Consider the following 17,083-nt stretch of genomic DNA (forward strand, 5'->3'; position numbering starts at 1 on the left):
TTTTCCTTGTAGCAAAGTGGCCCATAGATTGATACTATTACAGGGTCCCAAGGCTCTGGGCCATCCTCTACCTCTTCCTCAGGTAACGAACAGGGAGCAGGATGGGAAGTGGAGGAGCCAGGGCACGAGCTGGCACCCAGAAGGGATCCCAGCACTGCAAGGCAGAGGATTAGTTGAACTATCGCTCTCACCATTTAAAAAATTTACAGGGACCAGGTGCAATGGATAAATCCTCACCTTCATGCCCAGGGTCCCATATGGTTGCCAGTTCCTATCCTGGCTGCTCCACTTCCCATTTAGCTCACTGCCTGTGACCTGAGAAAGCAGTAGAGAATGGCCCCAAGCCTTGGGACCCTGCACCCACATAGGAGACCTAGAAGAGGCTCCTGGCTCTCCCGGCTTTGGATCAACTCAACTCTGGCCATCAAGGCCATTTGGGGAATGAACCAGTAGATGGAAGATCTTTCTCTTTGTCTCTGCTTCTTTCTGCAAATCTGTCTTTCCAATAGAAATAAATAAAATATTTAAAAAAAAAAAAGAAAAAGAAAAAAGCCCAGTAGGTGTGGGAAACAAATGATACTTGAGGGCTGCCATTTGGTGTAACAATTAAGATGCAGATTTCATATTATAATATCTGAATTGGAATGTCTCCCATTTAGTTTTCTTTTTTTTAAATTTGAAAAGCAGTTAGACAAACACACCTGAGAGAGAGAGAGAGAGAGAGAGAGAGAGAGAACAGACATCTAGGTATTTTCCATCTCCTGGTTCATTGTTGAAACAGGCCAGAGGCAGGAAGCTGGAACTCTGTCCAGGGCTTCCCCAGGGGTGCAGGAGCCCGGGCACTCTGGCCACGTTCCCCACCCTTCCCACGAGCTGCAGTAGCAGGTTCCAAGGACAGACTTTGAGCAGCCCTTCCCGTGGCAGGCTGTGTGGGGAGTGGACCATCAGCTGGAAGAGCTGTGTGCCCGTCTCCTCTTTCCCTTTCAAAACAAGTAAACTTTAACAAGAAAATGGGGTGACAACACTTGATACGTGCCACTATTTATAGACATTAATGCTAGAAAAAAATTTATCAGGGAGGCCCCTTTTGGACAAATGTCACATTTCTCAGGAAAGCTTTTGAATCTGCATGGGAAAAGCCGGGCAGAGGAATTGAAGTACAAAGTGGAATTTGGAAGCAAAGAAGTCATTCGAGGCAGGACCCAAACCACTGGACATACATAAACTGTGGTGGCACAATGTTCACTTATCATGCCATCACATTGATCCAGTATTTCTTGAGTCAGCTACCATGTATTGTGGAACATAAAAAAGACCTATGAGAAAAGCATGTTCTCAAAGATCTTAGGGAATAAACACTGCAGATTAGCCCAGATAATGTGGCACCAACAAAGCGCTAAGGAGATTCTGGAAAATTTCTGAGATTCGTGGCTGCAGATGACGAACAGCATTCTCGGCGCAAACAGCATTTGTAGCGAAAGGAGGTGGCTTCTCTTTCACCCGGTGGCAGAGGTGCACGCGAGGACACGCTTGCCAAGCAGGGCATGGCACTTGGCCGTTGGCTCCCGAGGTGGCTTCTCTTCCATCTGCCCGGCATCGCACACAGGAGATTAACAAGGGAGCGCCTCGGAAGCTCCCAGACATGTTGAAAAAGTGACTGGTGAAAAAGTACATTTTAGGGTGCCGTCCCTGAAGACCAATGGCTTTAAGGACATCTGATGGATACCTAAGCCAGGTTTAGCAGCGCCACTACTCAGTAACGGCTCGGCAGGGCTTCCGCCCGTCTCAGCCTCGGCCGACGCTCGCGCGCGGTCCAGTCGTCCCGCGTCCGCGGGGTCCGGGCGCCTCAGCCGGAGCTCGGCTTCTGTCAGGTTCTCCCCCGCCAGCCCGCGGGCACGCGCGCCGCCGCCCTGGGAGCGCGCACGCCGCGCCGAGGGGCCGGGACGCGCGCGCTCCCGCCCGGCCGCCCTCGCCTCTTCCTGCCGGGCGGCCCGGTCCCTCCCCTCGGCGCTCCCTCCGCCCTCCTCAGCTCCGGCAGCGGCGGCGGCGGCGGCGAGAGCGGGACGGGCCCGGCCGCGGAGCGCCCGGCGGCGGGTGGGACGCGGGCGGCCGGCCGAGTTGTTGTTGTTGTTCCGGCAGCGGCCGCGGAGGCGTGAGGAGGTGAGGCGAGGCAGGCTTCGTGGGCTCTCGAGGGCGGCCCACATGCCGCGGGGCGGGTGCGCCGGGGCTGAGCCCGGGCAGGGTCGGGCTGGGGCCCCGGCGCGGGATGGGGATGCGGGAGGACTGCGCCCGGGGGCCGCGGGCGGCTCCGGGGCCCCTGGCCGGGGGCAGGGCTGCGCCCCGCGGACACTGCTGCCGCCTGGGCGCGGGCGGGCGCGGGCGGCCGCGGGCTCCTCAGCCCCGGCGCTGCGGCCGGCCGGGGGGCGTGTGGTTAGGGATTCTGTGAGCCTCTCGCCGCGCCTCTCGGGCACTGCCTCGCCCGCGCCCTTCCCCTTCCTCTGCCGAGCACTTTGCCCGGCTCCTGCTGTTGATGCCTGCGGTCTGGCAGTCTCGGGCACATCTCTGCCTGCCAGGAGCTGCCCTGCCTCAGAGTTGAGCAGCGTCGCCCCTCAGCCCGGGTGGCGGGTGCTCGGTGTGCTGAGAGCTGAGTCAAAGTTTCTGACACCGGGCTCGTACTTTGCACCGGCCGCCCACGGTGCGTCAGCGTGTGGACAGGGGCCACCGGGCAGCGGGGGTGGCCGGGGCGGACGGGCTGAGGGACCGGGCTTCTTCTCACATCCCGGGGTAGCTAGCGCGTTCAGGTGCTCAGGCGCTCTCCCTGGATGTTCAAAAACAAGAAATGTGCCACACGTTTGTGTGGTTGCTGGTGGAATGGGTGGTTTCGCGCAAGTGAGTGACATGGCAACCTCTACACTGAAGATGAGCCCCTTGACAGATTTCAGCACTGTTTGGAGAGTGATTTAAGGGCTTGCATTGCTTTTTTGGGGGGGCTTGTAGGATTTAGGGAAGTGTAATACTTGTGCATTGAAAGTGTCCTTTTGGGTAGTGGGGTGATAGGAGGTAGGTAGCTGCTTGCTAACGTTGTAAAAGTCTAATTTCCCGAGGTGGCACAGTTCCTCATGGCCGTGCTGCTCAGCGCTGCTGCGCTTCTGTGGAATCCTCTGTGACAGCAGAGGGGGGCATGAGGCTTGCTTGTGGTCGCACTGGGGGTGGTCTCTGCTGGTGGAAATGCAGGCTGCCGGCTCTGGAATACTGGCTTGCGGTTTGTTATTTCAGCAGAGCATCCTCTGTGCAGTTGACAGACACCAGGAGAGGAGTTTAATGTACACATGATCATCAAGTTGTATTCAGTGTCCACCCACTTTACAGGAGTTAGCCAAGACTTTGAGGTAGACTAGTATTTATACAAAATCGGTTCAAGATGTAAGAGCGGGGTGGACCTATGTGAGCAGATTGTGTAGTTTACACTGTGCACTGGGAAACTGGGAAGAAGTTTGTAAGATTCCAGGACCGTTGTGGTATACGGGGAACACACCAACCAACCAGAAAAGATGTCCTTGTGGATCTGTTTCTTTTTTGGTTGCTTGATCTTACTGATATGGTGGAAATTTCTACATGTCTTGAGTTGTGATGTTCTAAAGATTTTTGCTTTTTTCTTTGGTAAATGTTTTATGATTCAGATAATTTTTTTTTGCACTAGTAGTTATAACGTTTTATTGTTTGAATGACAGTTTTATTAGGTATGTGAAACAGGAGTTTTCGTATCAGCTTACTAGGTTTATATTTGTGGGCTGTATTTTTTTTTTGCTATAGGGTAAACTTGAAATTCCTCAATTGTATACTTATTTAAATTCTGACATGATAGAATATTAAAGGTAAAAGTCCTTTTATCTATTTTTGTGGCATAGTACAGAAAAGGAATTCTTTTGTGTGCTGTGAAAGTGTTTTGCAGGAGATAGCCAGGTAACAAGACATTTTCATGGAAGAAAGTATTAGCTAAGTTGCCAAAACTTCACATATCGGAGGTGTAGAACTGGGACTGCATTACAGCCTACCACTACCTGTAAGTGGTGTGGGGTTAAACATGACAGGATAACGGGTGTCTGTGCGATGAACTTGAGGCTGGAGCCTGTGGGGTTCCCAGGAGTACAGCTCCTTTGTGTCTGTCCCTCAGGTCTTGTGTATAGATCACACATAAATGAGTCAGGCCGCGGAGCAGGTGGGCCTGAGGCAGCCCACAGCCCACGGCCCACGGCAGCCCTACCACGGCTTCAGACACAGCTCAGGTGTTTCCTCTGAAGAGACTCAGGAACACACGCCACACTGTGGAGGCAGAGAGCATGCAGACCCGAACCTGGGTTATGCTCAAAAACAATTTTCAAGGAGAGTTTCAATGTTTAGATTATTGAGGAAGACATTTGTCGCTTGATTTGAATCCTAACTTTTCAAAATAGGGGATAATTTTGACTTTATAGTCAGTATTTATGTTGGGTGTAAGTGTGTGAACATCGGTGTACCCTAATAACAGTTAATGTGACCGAGCAGGAGGTAGTTCTCAGCATTTTCCTTTTTAGAATTCATTCACTTTGTTGCTCTTACTCAACAGATAGAATGCCATATTGTGTAACTATAGAAGATGTATGTCCATATGGACTCTTCAGAAGGTTGTCTGTTGATGTTTTTTGATGAAATGCTTGGGATTTTCCTGGGAAGCTTTTTAGTGTACATTTAGTTGATTTCAAGTTAGATTTGAGCTAAGACTATTACAATACTTGAAATTCTGAGCCTCCTTGTTTTCTGGTCTTAAAGATAGAAAGCACAATTCTTATAAATACTCCTGAGAAATCTGGTTATAGGCTGTATTGCTGTGGTGGAGGTAGTGCAGCCAAAAATATATTCAGACAACTTCTCACCCAATTTAGTAAGCTTAAGAAGGAAATACATTCTTTTTTCAGTAAAGGCCTGATTTTCCCAGAATATCAAATCCAACAACTATTTGATATAATTATTTTTTTCTCTTGCCCATGCTAAATTCAGCAAGTACTGTGTGTCTCTTACCTAATGGCAAAAGCTGAATTCTAGCAGGGGAGTCTTAGTAATGAAAAATCCAATGTGGGATGCAAGCTTGTGCTGGGGGATTTGAATGGCCAATATGAGGAATGAGAAATGTCTTTTTTTTTCTTTCTTTTTTTTACCAGGTTGGTTTCCGGTATGGCTACATTGTCAGTGGGGTGGGAGCGTGGGCACCGACGTTGTCAGTGGGGTGGGAGCGTGGGCACCGACGTTGTCAGTGGGGTGGGAGCGTGGGCACCAACATTGTCAGTGGGGTGGGAGCATGGGCACCAGTGTTCTTGCAGGGGTAGGAGTTTTGGCACCCATGTTCTTAGTGGGGTGGGAGCGTGGGCACCGATGTCAGTGGGGTGGGAGCACGGGCATCAGTGTTCTCGCAGGGGTGGGAGCTTGGTCACCGACATTGTCAGTGGGATGGGAGCTTGGGCGCGGATGTTGTCAGTGGGGTGGGAGCGTGGGCACTGATGTCAGTGGGGTGGGAGCACGGGCACCAGTGTTCTCACAGGTGGGAGCACGGGCACTGATGTCAGTGGGATGGGAGCTTGGGCACCGACGTTGTCAGTGGGATGGGAGCACGGGCACCAGTGTTCTCACAGGTGGGAGCACGGGCACTGATGTCAGTGGGATGGGAGCTTGGGCACCGACATTGTCAGTGGGGTGGGAGCGTGGGCACTGATGTCAGTGGGGTAGGAGCAGGGGCACCAGTGTTCTCACAGGTGGGAGCATGGGCACTAATATCGGAGTTATTTGGATTTGTTTTTTTCCAAATTGTAGATCTCCCGCCTTCTCCCTTCATTTCTCAACCTTTTGCTAAATGAGCCATTTTAAAAATTCATACGAAGAGAACAGATTTTGTTTGTTTTCACAGGTGCAGTTTTAAGAGAGCCATTGTAACTAGTGATCTGTTGTATCTCTGAGGTGTGTAGGGTTGTACAAAAGTGTAGAGCCTTGACCTTTGGCTGATCATTTTTAAACCAAATTTGTACTACTTTTATTTTGCTTCTGCTGCTAGCAGGAGACATCTGCTACTTTCATTTTTGAGGAGTTGTGGTAGTAAAGAGCCTGGGTAGGTAACCAAGAGTCGGCCTTCCTGAGTTGTGTGGCACACATGAAAGTGACAAGAGTCTTTAGCTGAACATTTATTGAATTGCTTTGACTGTGACCTGCAGTAAAAAATATCCTTTATGTCTTGATTCAGCATGTGTACACACACATACACACACATAGAAGGTTGGTGAAATAATACCGATTTTTTCAGGGCTGTGCTGGACTGTACTTGGGCCTATCTCCCAACTAGGCCATGCTCACTGACATCATGTTGATAACTTGGCAGTGACCATAGTTGGACTATTTATCTCAGTGAAGTCAGCAGTTTGTACAAGGCTGAGTCCTGTTTTGTCGCCCCTGCCCCCAGCTAGCTGTTATATAGTATATTGCTACCTGTAATACACATTAGTACGCCTACATTTTATTTATTTCATTTCCTTTGAATGAATTTTCCATCCCATATTTTATAACCAGCTAATAGGTAGCAATCAGCAGTTTATTTTTGCAAGTGAATTTAGTAAGAACCCAATGTTCAAGTTGTACAGCTAGTTCCTAGCAAAGCCAGGGCTGTACAATGCAAAGCAGTGGCTGCTGCCTTAGCCTGAGCCGACTCATTTGTGTATGGGTTGGAGTGCCTACCGTGTGCAAGGCGCTATGCTGATCAGTCTGACTGGAGAGGCATGGTGCGTAGACCTTGACCATGAGGACTTCATGCTGATGGGACATTCAGTAGTGAAACAAAGATAATGTAGAAATTGAGAGTAGGAAAGAGACAAAGATAAAGTCCTGTGAGTTTGGAGAGGAGGAAGAAGTTACTTTTACTTGTAAGGGTGAGGGAAGAGGTGGCATTTTAACGATGTTTTGAAGAATTCATAGAATTCGAACGTGTGGAAATAAGAGAGGCAGTATGGAGAGGAAGGTCTTCCTGACCACAGTTTTCAAAGGCATTGGAGAATGGACATGGAAAAGTAGAAGAGTTGGCCAGTAATCAGCAGCACATGGCTAAGGGCCTGGAGTGCCAGTTTTCCATTCTATTTTTCAGCTTGTCTTTCATTTTTGTGTCTGTAATCATCTAATACTTAATAACAGTAACTGCACTTACATGATGCGCTTCTGGTTAAACTATGGCCATGAGAGCTCTTTTACCTTCGAATAAGAGCTCAAGGGAGGAATGAATGGTATCAGAGATACTGGCTTTACCAATCCTGTAACTTTGGAGGAGAAAATCATTTGTTTGTAGTGAGATCTTAGTGTTCTTCCTTTCTCAGTAGACAGCATGAAATTGGCAGAAGCAGTTCTGAAAATATTTTCAAAGGATTTTCAAAAATATGTGATTTCCACAACTGGATCTGAATTTTCAGAGACAAATTTAGTTCACAGACGAGTTTGTACGGATTCACTGCCGAGTGTACTAGTCTTCAGAATTCAGGTCAGCAAGGCAGTGGTGAGCCACTGCTAGGTTCTTCATTCCAAGAACTTCCTTGGATTTCAGCATGTGCTTGCTGATAGCTCATATGACCAAGGATGTCCTGGGTGGAGCTGACTTTGTTGGACAGGGCAATTAAAATGGAAAGAAAAGAAAAGAAATGGCCAGAAGTTATTGTTTTTTAAGACAGATGATAGTAAATTATGTTGTCTCCCATCCAAGTCCTAACCAGGACCGACCCTGCTTAGCTTCTAAGATCAGCCGGGTCAGGGACAGTCAGGGTGGTATGGCCGCAGAAAGTTGTGTTGTCAGTTGAATGGAGGCACTGGTGGCAGTTCTTAAGTTTTTGTGTCTGCTGGTGACTTCACACTTACTGCTTCTGCTTAATGTGATGCAGTGGATTGGAAAAGTCCTCGCATCTGTTTGAGCCAGCAGTTGTGTAAAGGTGAAAACTCTCTCCAGAGGGTTGCCCAGGCAACAATACATACAGGCACTGTCTAATGGTTCATTGCTGAAGTGTGTGGAAAATTTTGGAAATCCTGGTAATGAAGTTACTGTACTATTTGGTTGGTAGAAAGCTGGGCTATTTCTGGATGGTTGAGTTTTTGAAAAGTTCAAGTGCTAATATAAATTTGTTGTTGCCGTGTTGTTTCTTTCATTTGTCTAAACTCCAGTGTTAATCTTTGTTATCCTGTTGTTTCAGTAGGTTTCAGCAGTTTGGTTTGAATTGCGCTTAAGATAGCACACCTCAGCTAGCGTGATAAGAGTTTGGAGGCAGGGCGGCCCAGACACTTCACACCAGTTGAAGCAGATAATCATGTCAGCACAGAGGGTTTTTTCTTTTGGTTTTGGGTTTTTCCCTTCTTTTGAGTCATGATAGCTTTCACACATTGAGGTTTAATCTCCAAATTTCCTGTCACTAGTTTTTTGTGGCATAAATTATGATGTTGTCCGTAATTTAAATGGTAAAGGATTTCTAAAGCTATGCATTCATAGATATGTGTATATGAATACCCATACACACATACATACATACACACATACATACGTACACACATGCACACTGTTAGTTGCTGGAATTTGAGGAGAAACTGTAGCCTACCTGGTGGAGAACTGAAAATAAGTGGTCTGGCTCTTTGCAGACTAACATGTGAAATATTTACAAATATGAAACTACGGTAATGGAAACCCAAGGGGAATTTTTGTGTGCCAAATTTCCAGGAAAGGAACACATTTTGGGAGGCAAATGTAGAATACATCATCAACCAATGCAAAACTTCTCAGTTTCTTCCCTGCCCCACATCTATACCCATATTTTGTCTGTGTTATCAGCAGTATGTGTAATTACAGGGCTTTAAAGTCAGGTTTCTACAGAGAATGCAAATAACAAGCACTATTTTTAGAAAAAACATGAACCTGTGGCTTTTAGTTTTGGAGGTTTAAGAGTCACACAGTTCTGTCTTCTGATGGATTGTCTTGAGTGTTTATTTTGTGCCTTAAGATACTGTATATCATTTTGAGACCCTATCCTAAGAGCATTATATAAGTTCAAAGAATTTTTTAGGACATTTAGAAGGTATTTCTTCAAATTGTTAGTTTGTTTGTGGTAACTTTGTGTTGATCTGACGCTTGAAGAGGGGTATGCTTCTATGTACCTGCGAATCAACCACTGCAGAGAGCCTGTGCATGCACGAGCGGGTAATATGGTTTCTGAGGTTGGCTTTGAGCAATTTTGTTATCCAGCAACTGTTTGCCACCAGATCTTATTCATTTATTATTGTGTTTTTCTCTGATGAACTCTGTTCTTTTACTTGAAATCTGCCTCTTGTTTGCTCTGCAGTAAGTGGTCAAATTTAGGCAAGTGTTCTGATGTGCTTTTGTTCTAGACTTTCCTTTCCTTTTTTTAAAAAGATTTATTTTATATTTATTGCAAAGTCAGTTATACAGAGAGGAAGTGACTGCAACAGCCGGTGCTGTGCCGATTCGAAGCCAGGAGCCAAAACTTTTTCCACATCTCCCATGTGGGTACAGGGTCCCAAAGCCTTGGACCGTCCTTGACTGCCATCACAGGTTTGCAAGCAGGGAGCTGGATGGGAAGTGGGGCAGCTGGCATTAGAACCAGTACCCATATGGGATCCCAGCACATTCAAGGAGAGGACTTTAGCCACTAGGTCACTTCACTGGGCCCTGTCTCAGACTTTCTATGTAAATGCCTATTACCAGATTGTACTATCAAGGTTGCATCAAATATTTTCTTCTCATTGTTTGTTATTTTCTCAGTATTGTAAAATTCAGTCTTAATAATAACCCAAATTCTTGGAAAGTTAATGAGAAAAGGAAATTAGATCTTGTCAATCAACCATCAGCCTGAGACTGAGTTTGTACTTATTTTTATGTATTTTGTTTTGTTGTTGTTCTTAACATAAATTACATATTTCATATAAACAATGTCAGCAGTCTTGATAGCTGAGACAAGTTTTCTCGGTTCCATTTGGTATCACAAACAAATTAGTCATCCTTACCATTTGAAGTTACCAGATAAAGGTTCTTAAAGGTGACTAATAATAGCAGATTAGAGAACTCAGTTTATCAGTCGATGTGACACTTCTCATTTGGAATGTAACACTTCTCATTTGGAATGTGCTTGGATGTACTGAGACTTTCTAAAAGATTTATTTATTTAAAAAACTTCATTTTTAATATTGATGATGTAATTGAGAGGGCTACATACCCATGTGGGTCTCCTGTTAGTGTGGGGAGGTTGAGGTGTGGAGAATGTACTGCTAATTGTGTTCAAGAGAGAACTTAGCAGCTTTTCAGCTTTTGAAGATCCTGCATAACACAAAAGCCCACGCCTGAAACTCTCTGGAGAGAGTGGCACAAGTGGCTGCAAACAAAGAACCAGGAATCAAACACAATAAATAAAATCAAAGTGTAGACTTGTAGATGACACAGTTTAGAAACCTGCCCCAAGGAGAAGATCCTGCTAACCAAAAGTACAGTGACCAAGAGCAAAAGAAAAGACAGAGGGACAATGAATATGACTGAAGACTCCCCACAAAGGAGCAAAAGCCTTTGCCAACCTCAGAGTTCACTGAGGAATACATTGAGAAAATGTGGAATAGAGAATTCAAAAACTCGTTATAAAACTTCCTATCAACAACAAGAAGCACATACAAGAGTCCAAGGAATTTAAGGACTAGGACACACAGGAAATAGCAACACTGAAACAAAAGCAAGCCAATTTATTGGGGATGAGGAACACAGTAGCGCAAATTAAAACTTCTGTGGGAAGTCTCCATAATAGAATGAATGAGGCAGAAGAAAGAATCTCCGAATTGGAAGTTGTTTCTAGTCACAACAGGGAATAAAGGGAATAAATCAAAAAGGTGGAAGTAAAGCTGGTCAAGCTAAAAAAAATTCAAGAATTAAAAAAAAAATCTTACTATTCTCACTATTAAAAGGCCAAATATAAGTTATGGGAGTTCCAGAAGGTACAGAAAGAGAAGCTGAGTTTAAAGTTGTGCTCAATGAAATAATTAATGAAAACTTCCCTAATTTGGAGAAAGATTTGGGAAACAGAATACTGGTGAGGCACAGAACTCCCAACAGGGTTGACTAAAAGCAATCTTTACCTCCACAAATGGTAATCAAGCTCTCTTCAATCAAACATAAGGAAAAGATCATGAAATGCACACATGAAAGAAATGAATTCACCTATAGAGGGATACTGATCAGACTGACAGCTGATCTCTCAGAGGAAACTCTACAGGCCAGAAGAGAATGGAGTGACATATTCTGAATTCTATAAGGAAAAAGTTGTCAGCCCAGAATAATATACCCAGCAGAGGTTTCCTTTATCTTTGAAAAAGAAATAAAATTCTTCCACAGTAAAGAAAAGCTCAAAGAATATGCCTCTTCCATATCTGCCCTACAAATGATACTTCAAGACGTTCTCTTGACAGAGAAAAGGAATAGCATCTACCCAAACCAAAGGCAAATGTGAAGAACATCTCAGTAAAATTAGAACAGAAGACTAAATCAAACAATAAACAATCCATTACTAAAATGACAGGACCAAGGTACCACCTGTTCCTATTAACCCTGGATGTAAAAAGGCTTATGCCCATCAATCAAACATCATAGATTAGTTGACTGGATTAAAAAAAAAAACAACAAAATCCTTCAATTTGTTGCTTACAGAAGACACATCTCACCAATAAAGATCAACAGAAACTATATCTTATGGACTTCGATATTTTTGTTTTTATTTTTATTTCTGTAAAATATTTTTTCTTATGTTAAATTTTTCACTGACTGATAGATCATACAGTAATATTTTATTCCAGAAGGTTCTTGATTTTCTTTTTCAGTTCTTCAGAGACACATTAGTCACTCAGCAGCATATTATTTAACTTCATGTTATTGTAAATTCCTGTTTTTCTTCCTGTTGTTTTTGTTTTGTGGCTTTTCCTTTAAGAGGATGTGTAAGCTGTATAGTGGAGACTGTCATATCCATATGTGAGGATACAGTGCAGTTTACATCTCTGTTTCTGTATTGAAGATCGATTCCCAGTAGTGAGATTGTTGGATGTGTCTTGATAATAGGATGGTGGACTCTGTCATTGTCCATGCCCACAATAGTGGACTTATAACTGTCTATGAAAAAAATTACTATTGTAATAATATAGGGGAATGCAGTGTCTGGGGGGTAGGAGTTTTGTGGAGAGGGTAAGGGAAATCCCAGAGCCTATGGAACTGTATCATAAAATAATAAGTAGGGAAACATTTTTGAAAAGATGAGGGGCTATCACCTTGGCACAGTAGGCTAAGTTTCCACTTGTAGCTCTGGCATCCCATGTGGACGTCCGTTCTTGTCCAGGCTCTGCTTACAGCCCAGCTTCCTGCTTAAGGTCTGGTAAAGCAGTGGAGGATCGCGCAATTACTTGGCGTCTGCAGCGGCGTGTGAGACCTGGAAGACGCTCCTTCCTCTCACTGTCTCTCCTCCTTTTAGCTCTGCCTTTCAAATTAAAAAAAAAAAAAAATCAGAATAATAAAGATTCAAATAAGTCAAACCTTTTGGTGTTTTTCAAGAAGGTGTAGGTCTTTGAGAGAGTGAGAGGACAGACACACGGATGTACATGTACAGCTTCTATCTGCTGCTTCGTTCTTCAGATACTTGGAGTTGCTAGGGTTGGGCCCACGGGGAAGAAGGTGCTGGAAACTCAGTCTGGGCTTCCCACATGGTTGGAAGGGATCCAGCTACTGTGCTGCAAATGTATATTCCATTATATATGTATAATATATATTACACAATAATTACATTTATGGTATATGTGTCATTCGTCTGCTGCCTCTGAGTGCCTGCATTAACAGGAAGTGAGAATCAGTAGCTAATGCTGGAATTAGGAGGCGGATCTCAGAATTATCTCCAGGCACTTTGGTGTAGGGCCGAGGGAATTGATGTCCTAACTCCTAGGCCAGAAGCCTCTCCCAGGACCTTTATTTTTGATTTAGTATTGCTGTGAGAGTGATTGAGTAGTTTTTTTTTTTTTTTTTGCATGGCCATAATAAACTGACTTTGAGTGTTTATGTGGGTTTTTACATAAAATAACGTATATTATCATCTAATTTTTACAGTAACTGTACGAGGTAGGAACTATTGCAGTGTCATTCCAAGTTTGCCAACAAGGAAACAACCTTTGAGAAATTCAGTAACGTGCCCAAGATTATCTTTCTGAAAAAGACAAGTCTCTCTTGCTCATAAAATTTTTATTACAGTAACTCTCAACTTCTACTTTGTGTTGATGATCTGTAAATGGTGATGTTAATTCTTGCCTATTTCATAGAGTGGTTATTTGAATAAAAAAGGTTTGCAAAATAACATAAATGTTCCATTAGTGTGTTCATTTTATTGGATACTAATTGGAAAATCAAACTAATCTTTGAAATTTTGCTTACATTCATTTTTAAAATCAGTTATCAGCAACATTGTAAATTAATTGAACAAATGATTATTTAAAAGGTTATTTGCTAAATAGAAGACATAATTTTTATGGGTCCTCTAGATCTTCTAGACCCTCTAGGTCCATGAAAATTAGGAGATGGCTGAAATAAAAGGATGAGGTAAACAGAGTGGCTTAGATGGCTTCTACCAGCCTGACTTCCTTCTGCAATAAGGAAGAGTTTGTGTGAATAACAATTATGACCTGTAAGATCCTTCCAACATCAAAAATCTGAGTTTTTGTATTGGTGCCTGCCTGCCTGCCCTCCTTTGTTTTCTTCCTCTCTGTCTCCTGTCTGTCTTTCCTCCTTCTGCTCCTTTTAGTAAAGGCTGCTTTTTCTTTCTCCCTACTTTTTCCTTCCCTTCGTCCTTCCCTCCATCGCTCTATCCCTCCCTCCCTATCTTCTTCCCCCCATCCTTCCTTTCTTCCAAGTCAGGGTTATATATAAAAGGAGAGGGGGAAAGGGAGAGATGGAGAGAAATTCTTCCATCTGCTGATTTACTCCCCCAAAGACCAGTGGCCAGGAGCTGAGCCAGGTCCAAGCTGGGACCCTGGAACTCTATGTGGGTCTTGCTCGTGGGCAGGTACCCATACGCTTTGAGCATCTGCCTGTGCTTTCCCAGGCACGTTAGTGGGTTGTTGGATCTGAAATGGAAGGTGCAGAGAACATGCACATGCTCCCATGTGCTGAGTTACTCCTAAGATCTATAAGCAGCCCCAAGTGGGGACACAGCTGGGATCCGAGAATTCAGTGTAGATCTCTACCATGGGTGTCAGGAACCCAATTATTTGAGCCAATCTTGTTGCCTCCCTGGGTCTGAATTAGCAGGAAGTTGGTGTCAGGAGAGGAGCTGGATATGGCACCCAGGTACTCCAGTGTGAGATGTGGCTATTCTCATCACCAGACCAAATGCTGATCTTTAGAACAGCTTTTCAGTATTAGATGATCAACAGTCTTCCTACTTATTTCTTCCTTTAATTGTGTATGTCAGGGGCCGGTACATGATGACTCAACTGGCTGATCATCTGCCTGCAAGCACCGACATCATGTATGAGTGCTGGTTTGTGCAGTGGCTGCTCCACTTCCCATCCGGCTCCCTACTTGTGACCTTGGGAATCAGTGGGGGATGGCCCAAAGCCTTGGGACCCTGCACTTGTGTGGCAGGCCTGGAAAAGACTCCTGGCTCTTGGCTTCAGATTGGTTCAGCTCTGGCCACTAAGGACATTGGGGAATGAACTGAATGGAATGAAATGGAAGATCTTTCTCTCTCTGTTCTTTGTAAATCTGCCTTTCCAATAAAATAAATACATCTTTTAAAAAATTGTATATGTCATGTGTATAACTTAGTATTTTGATACATATGAGTGAAATTAATTACTGTTGTCAAATTAATCTCTCCATTATCTTCAGTATTTACCTTTTCTTAAAAACAAAAGCTAATGTTTATTGACATTTATTTAAAGGTTTGTTTATTTTCATTTGAAAAGCAGACTTAACACAGAGAGAAATCTCTCCGCAGGTTCATTCCTCAAATGGCCACAATGGCTGAAGCTGATCTGATCCGAAACCAGGAGCCAGGAGTTTGTTTCACATGATTGCAGGGTCCCCAGCTCTCTGCTGCTTTCCTAGACCTTAAACAGGAGCTAGATTGGAAGTGCAGCAACCAGGATGGGACACACACCTATATGGGATGTCACAGGTGGAGGATTAGCATGTTATACCGCTGTGCCAGTCCTGCCTTTTATTCATGAAGGACAGAGCATGAGAGAGTGTGTGAGAGAGAAGTATGAAGGCCCTTTAGCTGAACTGACTGATCTCTCGCATGGCTGACAGAACCCAACCACCTGAGCTATTGCCAAGCTTTATATGGGAAGGAAGCTGGCATTAGGAGCCTGGAGCTGAGCTCAGGCACTGAGGGCATGGGATGCCAGCATTGTAACGGCTGGGCTAAGTATTCCCCTTGACCCCTTTATTTTTCTGTAGTATGAACACCTAAAACTTATTGTTGTGGCAAATTTACTTTAGGTTTATCTTGGTAAATAATTGCAAGTTTATATCCTTTGACTTACCTTTCTCCACTTCCTCCTCCTCCCCATGTCCCATAACCTTTGTTCTACTCTGTTTCTTTGTATTTGACTTTTCTTTAAAAAAAAAAAAATGTTTATTTGAAAGGCAAAGGGCAGAGTGACAGGGGTGGGGAACGAGAGAGCTCAGCTGCTTTTTAACTCCTGATGCCTTCAACAACCAGGAGTAGTCCATGATGAAGCCAGGAGCCAGGAATTCCTTCTGGGTCTCCCACACAGGGGAGCAGGTGCCCAGGGGGAGCAGGTGCCCATGTGCCTGACTGTTAGGCTGCTGTCCAGTGGCCCGAGGTGCCCCAGCAGGTGGCTGGATGGATACTTGGGCTGCTTCCTTGTCTCGGCAATGCTGCAGTGCACGTGGGAATGCAGGGATCTCCATGAGGTGTAGCAGGATGCTGGGTTACATGCTAGTTATATTTTTAATCTTTTTGAAAACATTTCATGCTGTGTTCCCGAGTGTATCAGTTTATATTCCTAACAAGAGTGTGCAGTCTCCTTTTCCCTCCATACTTTCATTAATGTATCCTGGCAGGTGTGAGGTGGCCTTGCATTGGGATTTGGGCTGGCCTTTTCCTGAGGCTTAGTGATACGCGCTTCCTCTTTCTCTCCTTTCTTCCTTTTTTCTTTCATTATTGAGTTCTGTGAGTTATTTAGATCTCTCTGTGTATATATTTGTTTATATCTCACTTATCAGATAGCTGTAGCTGGTTTGCACATGTTTTCAATCCCATAGTTCTTTTTGTTTTGTTGGTTATTTTTCTCTGGACTTGCTACTTTCTGGCATTTTTCATTTGGATGAAAATATAGGTGGGTTTGGTTTCTCCTCAGATCTCTGTCCGTGGCTTGAAAGTGACCCCCAGCTCATATCCATGGGGTTGCTCCTGAGTGTGTCCAAATACTCTGCTTTACATGATCACCAATCCGATCTGATCAGGGCACACTGGAATAGCCTCATTTTATCTATATAATACTTTTATAAAAAGGGATTTGTGTCTGTTTATTTTAAAATCATACTTCCATATAGGAAGGTTGGGGGAGACAGAGACAGAGACAGTGAGAGACAAGGAGAGAGACATCTTTTGCATCTGCTTGTTTATTCCTTGGATGGCTGCAATGTCTGGGGATAGGCCAGGTTGAATCCTGCAACAAGGAACTTCATCCGGGTCTCCCACAGGACAGCAGAGTGCCAAACACTGGGGCCTAGGCCGTTAGCAGGGAGCTGTTTTAGCAGTGGAGCAGTTGGGACAAGAACAGATGCCCACCTGGGATGCCACATGCCATGCCCAGTCTTCACCATGTTTCTTTCTTTTTTTTTAAAGATTTCATTTTTATTGGAAAGGCGGATATACAGAGAGGAGAGACAGAGAGGAAGATCTGTCCAATGATTCACTCCCCAGGTGGCTGCAACAGCTGGAGCTGAGCCAATCCGAAGCCAGGAGCCTCTCCCACGCAG

The 17,083-nt window shown here is 44.5% G+C and overlaps 1 protein-coding gene across 3 annotated transcripts in view; it reads left to right on the top strand.

The window, feature by feature from the left end:
- The first annotated feature begins 2,101 nt into the window (after window positions 1-2,101).
- The window catches only part of RABGAP1L (RAB GTPase activating protein 1 like), a 592,969-nt gene continuing 577,987 nt past the window's right edge, over window positions 2,102-17,083 (top strand). For all 3 annotated transcript variants that reach the window (XM_040984290.1, XM_040984291.1, XM_040984292.1), the window contains exon 1: window positions 2,102-2,160. The gene's annotated coding sequence lies outside the window, so the exon portion shown is untranslated. The remainder of the gene's footprint in view (window positions 2,161-17,083) is intronic.

This window comes from Ochotona curzoniae, unplaced genomic scaffold (genome assembly GCF_017591425.1).
Source record: "Ochotona curzoniae isolate NIBS_2020 unplaced genomic scaffold, NIBS_Ocur_1.0 contig_4105, whole genome shotgun sequence".
Classification (NCBI taxonomy): domain Eukaryota; kingdom Metazoa; phylum Chordata; class Mammalia; order Lagomorpha; family Ochotonidae; genus Ochotona; species Ochotona curzoniae.